The sequence below is a fragment of the Oryctolagus cuniculus genome, chromosome 21 (genome assembly GCF_964237555.1).
Source record: "Oryctolagus cuniculus chromosome 21, mOryCun1.1, whole genome shotgun sequence".
Lineage (NCBI taxonomy): Eukaryota > Metazoa > Chordata > Mammalia > Lagomorpha > Leporidae > Oryctolagus > Oryctolagus cuniculus.
The window spans coordinates 28803875-28810301 of record NC_091452.1 but is presented as its reverse complement, the minus strand read 5'-3'; the positions used below and the strand labels follow the sequence as shown (position 1 = coordinate 28810301).

The following is a 6427-nucleotide window of genomic DNA, read 5'->3' as shown; positions in this document are numbered from 1 at the left end:
TAAAAAAGACAGAGAAATCTGGATTCATACCGAACACCACTAGCCACCATGTGGAGGAGTATGCAGGCCAGGAAGCACGGAGCAGATGGCCTGAAGACCACATACCCAAAGGTGCAGGGGCAGCAAGACCATCCAGCACAAAAGGGAAAAGGGCCAAAAAGCCATTAACATTTCAAGAATCCTGGAAACTAACCCAACATCTGCAGGAACCCAGGCAGTACCGAGCACAGAAAAACAAAGCACAGCTGACTCTCAGGAAGAACAGGGGGTTGGTGGCAGTCTCCCTGTCCCGAGTACAACCTGCTGCTCTGCAGTTCCACAGGAACACAGAAAACGGAAGCCCACATTCATGGTGAAAACCAGCAGTGGGCAGCCACTGCCGGGAGCACAATCAGTCTGTGGCTTCCCCAAAGCCTTATTCATAGAGAATGAGCACTCTCTGAGGAGTCTGCTGCCTTTGGGAAGAACCCACTTTCTAGGCTGAACTTGACCTAACCTTGAGCTTGTCCAAGGTGATAAGTACAATGGTCCCCAGCAAAACTCTCAAAACTATCACAGCCACTGCTTAACTTTGTGGATACTCTAAGTAGTTGACAACTCCCTTAGATAAAGGACAAACTAACCCAATAACATTGCCGCAGAGCTAAGTCATGAGTGTCTGTAGGGGACTCAGGAAGCTCTGGCACACTCCTGGGAATCTAGAAATGCACAGGTGCACCCTTCTCTAATGAGAGAGGCTCGAGGTGCTGGACTTCTCACATACACAAGGACTAATGCCAAACCTCTTGCTCCTCCTGGGGTACTAGAATCTACCCATGTGCTGGGAAGAAGGCACCAATGAACAGCCTGGGCAATCAGACTCTGGGACCTTGTCTGGCAAATGTCACTCTTGTTGTCACAACTTGTTCTGAGTCCAGGGGGGCCTCCACAGGAAGCACTGACCCTGGGAGTGCTCAGCATCAGGATCTCCCAACACAAGCAGAATCACCAAGACTGCAGCCAGCTGACACTACCTCTGAGGAAGTACAGACATGGAACTCACTAGGCCCAGAGCACTCGGCATTCACACTATACTCAAATTAGTGAAGGAATCTATGTGTTAAGCACTACAAACATCAAGAGAAGTGTTTCACAGGATAGGAAATAACAGTAAGGGAATACATCTTATGAGAGGAGTGACTCAAGTTTCTGGAATTCAAAAGAACAACTGAGAACTCCCTGCAGGGGCCTGCACCAGCTTCCTCGAGTCACCATAGCTCCTTACTGCCATCTGCCTGGCTTTAAAGCTGGAAGGTTGCTCACAGTTCTGGAGGGCAGGGCCTGATGTCAGAGGCCTGCTGCTCCCTGCTCTATCTGAAGGCTCCAGCGTAGGGTCCTCCATGGGCTCTTCCTAGTTTCTGGCACTTGCTGCATCTTGGGTTGTTGCTTTGCAGCTGCAACTTCCCAGCCTCTGCCTGTGCCATCAGAGTCTTCTTCCTTCCACATCCACATTTGCCTGGAATGGAAGGACAACAGCAATGGATCAGGGCCCACTCTGACACAGGATGAGCTCATCATCCCTGACTCTACCTGTGAACACCTTATTTCCACAGAAAGCCTCCCACACAGACATTGAGTGCTAAGGCTTAAACGTTGCAGGACAAACTCCTCATACAATAGGATTTTGAACAGGCAAAAGAAACACCGAACCTGTGGATCAGACCCTGCAGATGGCCCAGTCCAATGAATAATAAGCAAACAATAGTTTCAGAAACCTGTGGGACACCATCAAGCATAACACATATGCATAAAGAGTCCAGAGAGACAGGGATATGAGACAGGGACAACAAGAATATATGAATTGTGTCCCCAAATTGCCTAAACATTTTGAACAAGAATAATCAAAATATGCATGGGTGTTTGGCCTAGTCATAAAGCAAACAGGACATCAATATCCAACAAAGAAATGGTTCAATTTGATTCCCTAGCTCTGTCTCCTGTTTCCAGCTTCCTGCTCCTATGAATATTGGGAGGCAGCAGTGAGGGTCCAAGTCGTTGGGCTCATTCCACACATGGGGAAAACTTGGATTGGGAACCCAGTTCCCAGCTGTGATCTTACAGTTGTAGAAAGTACTTCAGAGGAGTCAATCAGCAGCTGGAATATCTCTCATGCCTCTATCGCTGACACATCATAGGATGCAAAAATATACATGGAGTTCAATGAACTGCACTAGTAGAAATTCACATCCTAGTAAGTTGGAAGGCAAAGACAAAGATATGCAAGGGCCTCCAGAATGAATTGTCATGCACAAAGTATCTCTGAGAAGATGAACACTGGTATGGCTGTAATCCGTTTTTAAAAAGTATAGCTAGTAATGTTGTGGAATTTAAACATCACACTTTATTCTGCAAATCCCTCACAAGTTTTTTTTTAATTTGTTTTATTTATTTGACAGGTAGAGTTACAGAAAGTAAGAGAGAGACAGAGAGAAAGGTCTTCCTTTCATTGGTTCACTCCCCAAATACTGCTACAGCTGGAACTGTGCCTATCCAAAGCCAGGAGCCAGGTGCTTCTTCCTGGTCTCCCACATGGGTGCAGGGGCCCAAGCACTTGAGCCATCCTCCACTGCCTTCCTGGGCCACAGCAGAGAGCTGGACTGGAAGAGGAGCAGCCAGGAATAGAACCGGCGCCCATATGGCATGCCGGCACTGCAGGTGGAAGATTAACCAAGTGAGCCACAGTGCCGGCCCCTCCCTTAAAAGTTTGACTTCCTCAGAAAAGTTCAGAGTGTCAGTATACATAGTAGCCAAATGTGTAAGTGACCCATTTACCCAGCATGTGATAAATGAAAAGTATTAATATGCTTCGTTCACACAGTAGATATTACTCAGCCATAAAAGGATCAGGTGTGGATATATGCTACAATATGGATGAACCTTGGATATATTTTGCTTATTGAAAGAAAACAGACATAAAAGTGACCCTCTATCTCCATGATATGGCCAGAAGTGAAAATAAATCCACAGAGACAGGAGGTAGATAAGGGTTACCAAGGCAAGGCAGGTGGAGAGAATGAGGTTCTCTGACAAGGAGTATGGTGTTTCCCTTTGAGATGATGAGAAAAGTACGGAAATTACAAGACAGGAAAACCTGAATATACCAAGACCCAGTGAACAGTATGCTTTGTTTATTTTTAAAGATTTATATACTTGAAAGGCAGAGTGATGGGGAGTGGGGGATGATAGGGAGATCAATCCACTGGTTCAGTCCCCTCAGATGACTGTAATAGCCAGGACTGGGCCAGCCTGAAACCACAAGCCAGGAGCTTCCTCCAGATCTTTCACATGGCTGGCAGGAGACCAAGCACTTGGGCCATCTCCCACTGTTTCCCCAGAAGCATTGGCATAGAGCTGGATCAGAAGTGGAGCAGCCAAGGGGCTTCCATAGCCTAGACAGCTCATAGCAAGAGTCTCGGCTGATTGCTGATATATACAGAACTTTCAATCCTACAGCTAAAGATTTTACATTCTTCTCAGCAGTACATGGAACCTTCTCTAGGATTGACCACATACTAGGCCATAAAGCAAGTCTCAGCAAATTCAAAAGAATTAGAATCATACCATGCAGCTTCTCAGACCATAAAGGAATGAAGTTGGAAATTAGCAACTCAGGAATCCCTAGAGCATACGCAAACACATGGAGATTGAACAACATGCTCCTGAATGAACAATGGGTCATAGAAGAAATTAAAAGAGAAATCAAAAATTTTCTGTAAGTAAATGAGGATAACAGCACAACATACCAAAACTTATGGGACGCAGCAAAAGCAGTGTTAAGAGGAAAGTTTATATCAATAGGTGCCTACATCAAGAAATTGGAAAGGCACCAAATCGATGAGCTTTCAATTCACCTCAAGGATCTAGAAAACCTACAGCAAACCAGACCAAAATCTAGTAGGAGAAGAGAAATAATTAAAATCAGAGAAGAAATCAACAGGATTGAATCAAGAAAAACATTACAAAAAATCAGCCAAACGAGGAGCTGGTTTTTTGAAAAAATAAACAAAATTGACACTCCATTGGCCCAACTAACTAAAAAAAGAAGAGAAAAGACCCAAATCAATAAAATCAGAGATGAAAAAGGAAATGTAACAACAGACACCACGGAAATAAAAAGAATCATCAGAAATTACTACTAGGACTTGTATGCCAGCAAACAGGGAAACCTATCAGAAATGGATAGATTCCTGGACACATGCAACCTACCTAAATTGAACCAGGAAGACATCGAAAACCTAAACAGACCCATAACTGAGAAAGAAATTGAAACAGTAATAAAGGCCCTCCCAACAAAGAAAAGCCCAGGACCCGATGGATTCACTGCTGAATTCTACCAGACATTTAAAGAAGAACTAACTCCAATTCTTCTCAAACTATTCAGAACAATCGAAGAAGAGGGAATCCTCCCAAATTCTTTCTATGAAACCAGCATCACCTTAATCCCTAAGCCAGAGAAAGATGCAGCACTGAAAGAAAATTACAGACCATTATCCCTGATGAACATAGACGCAAAAATCCTCAATAAAATTCTGGCCAATAGAATGCAACAACACATCAGAAAGATCATCCACCCAGACCAAGTGGGATTTACCCTGGTATGCAGGGATGGTTCAACATTCGCAAATCAATCAATGTGATTCACCACATTAACAGACTGCAGAAGAAAAACCATATGATTATCTCAATAGATGCAGAGAAAGCATTCGATAAACTACAACACCCGTTCATGATGAAAACCCTAAGCAAACTGGGTTTGGAAGGAACATTCCTCAATACAATCAAAGCAATCTATGAAAAACCCACAGCCAACATCCTATTGAATGGGGAAAAGTTGGAAGCATTTCCACTGAGATCTGGTACCAGACAGGGATGCCCACTCTCACCACTGCTATTCAATATAGTTCTGGAGGTTCTAGCCAGAGCTATTAGGCAAGAAAAAGAAATTAAAGGGATACAAATTGGGAAGGAAGAACTCAAACTATCCCTCTTTGCAGATGACATGATTCTTTATTTAGGGGACCCAAAGAACTCTACTAAGAGACTATTGGAACTCATACAAGAGTTTGTCAAAGTAGCAGGGTATAAAATCAATGTGCAAAGATCCACAACCTTTGTATACACAGGCAATGCCATGGCTGAGAAAGAACTTCTAAAATCAATCCCATTCACAATAGCCACAAAAAAATCCAACACCTTGGACTTAACCAAGGATATTAAAGATCTCTACTATGAGAATTACAAAATCTTAAAGAAAGAAATAGAAGAGGATACCAAGAAATGGAAAAATCTTCCATGCCCATGGATTAGAAGAATCAACATCAGCAAAAGGTCCATTCTCCAAAAGAAATTTATAGATTCAATGTGATACCAATCAAAATGCCAAAGGCATTCTTCTCAGATCTAGAAAAAATGATCCTTAAATTCATATGGAGACACAGGAAACCTTGAATAGCTAAAGCAATCGTGTACAACAGAAACAGAGCTGGAAGTATCACAATACCAGATTTCAGGACATACTACAGGGCAGTGGTAATCAAAAAGCATGGTACTGGTACAGAAACAGATGGATAGACCAATGGAACAGAATTGAAACACCAGAAATCAACCCAAACATCTACAGCCAACTTATATTTGATCAGGGATCCAAAACCAATCCCTGGAATAAGGACAGTCTATTCAATAAGTGGTGCTGGGAAAACTGGATTTCCATGTGCAGAAGCATGAAGCCAGACCCCTACCTTTCACCTTACACAAAAATCCACTCAACATGGATTAAAGACCTAAATCTACGACCCAACACCATCAAGTTATTAGAGAACATTGGTGAAACCCTGCGAGATATAGGCACAGGCAAAGACCCAAGACTCTTGGAAAAAATCCTGGAGGCACAGGCAGTCAAAGCCAAAATTAACATGTGGGATAGCATCAAATTGAGAAGTTTCTGTACTGCAAAAGAAACAGTCAGGAGAGTGAAGAGGCAACCGACAGAATGGGAAAAAATATTTGCAAACTATGCAACAGATAAAGGCTTAATAACCAGAATCTACAAAGAGATCAAGAAGCTCCACAACAACAAAACAAACAACCCACTTAAGAGATGGGCCAAAGACCTCAATAGACATTTTTCAAAGGAGGTAATCCAAATGGCCAACAGGCACATGAAAAAATGTTCAGGATCACTAGCAATCAGGGAAATGCAAATCAAAACAACAATGAGGTTTCACCTCACCCCGGCTAGAATGGCTCACATACAGAAATCTACCAACAACAGATGCTGGAGAGGATGTCCGGAAAAAGGGACACTAACCCACTGTTGGTGGGAGTGCAAACTGGTTAAGCCACTATGGAAGTCAGTCTGCAGATTCCTCAGAAACCTGAAGATAACCTT

The 6427-nt window shown here is 43.1% G+C and overlaps 1 long non-coding RNA gene across 2 annotated transcripts in view; it reads right to left on the bottom strand.

Annotated features, from left to right (window-relative positions):
• LOC127489167 (uncharacterized) overlaps positions 1-6427 on the bottom strand; it is a 39049-nt gene that overhangs the window by 21832 nt on the left and 10790 nt on the right. For both annotated transcript variants that reach the window (XR_007917115.2, XR_011385177.1), the window contains exon 2: positions 1303-1495. This is a non-coding gene — a long non-coding RNA (uncharacterized lncRNA). The remainder of the gene's footprint in view (positions 1-1302; positions 1496-6427) is intronic.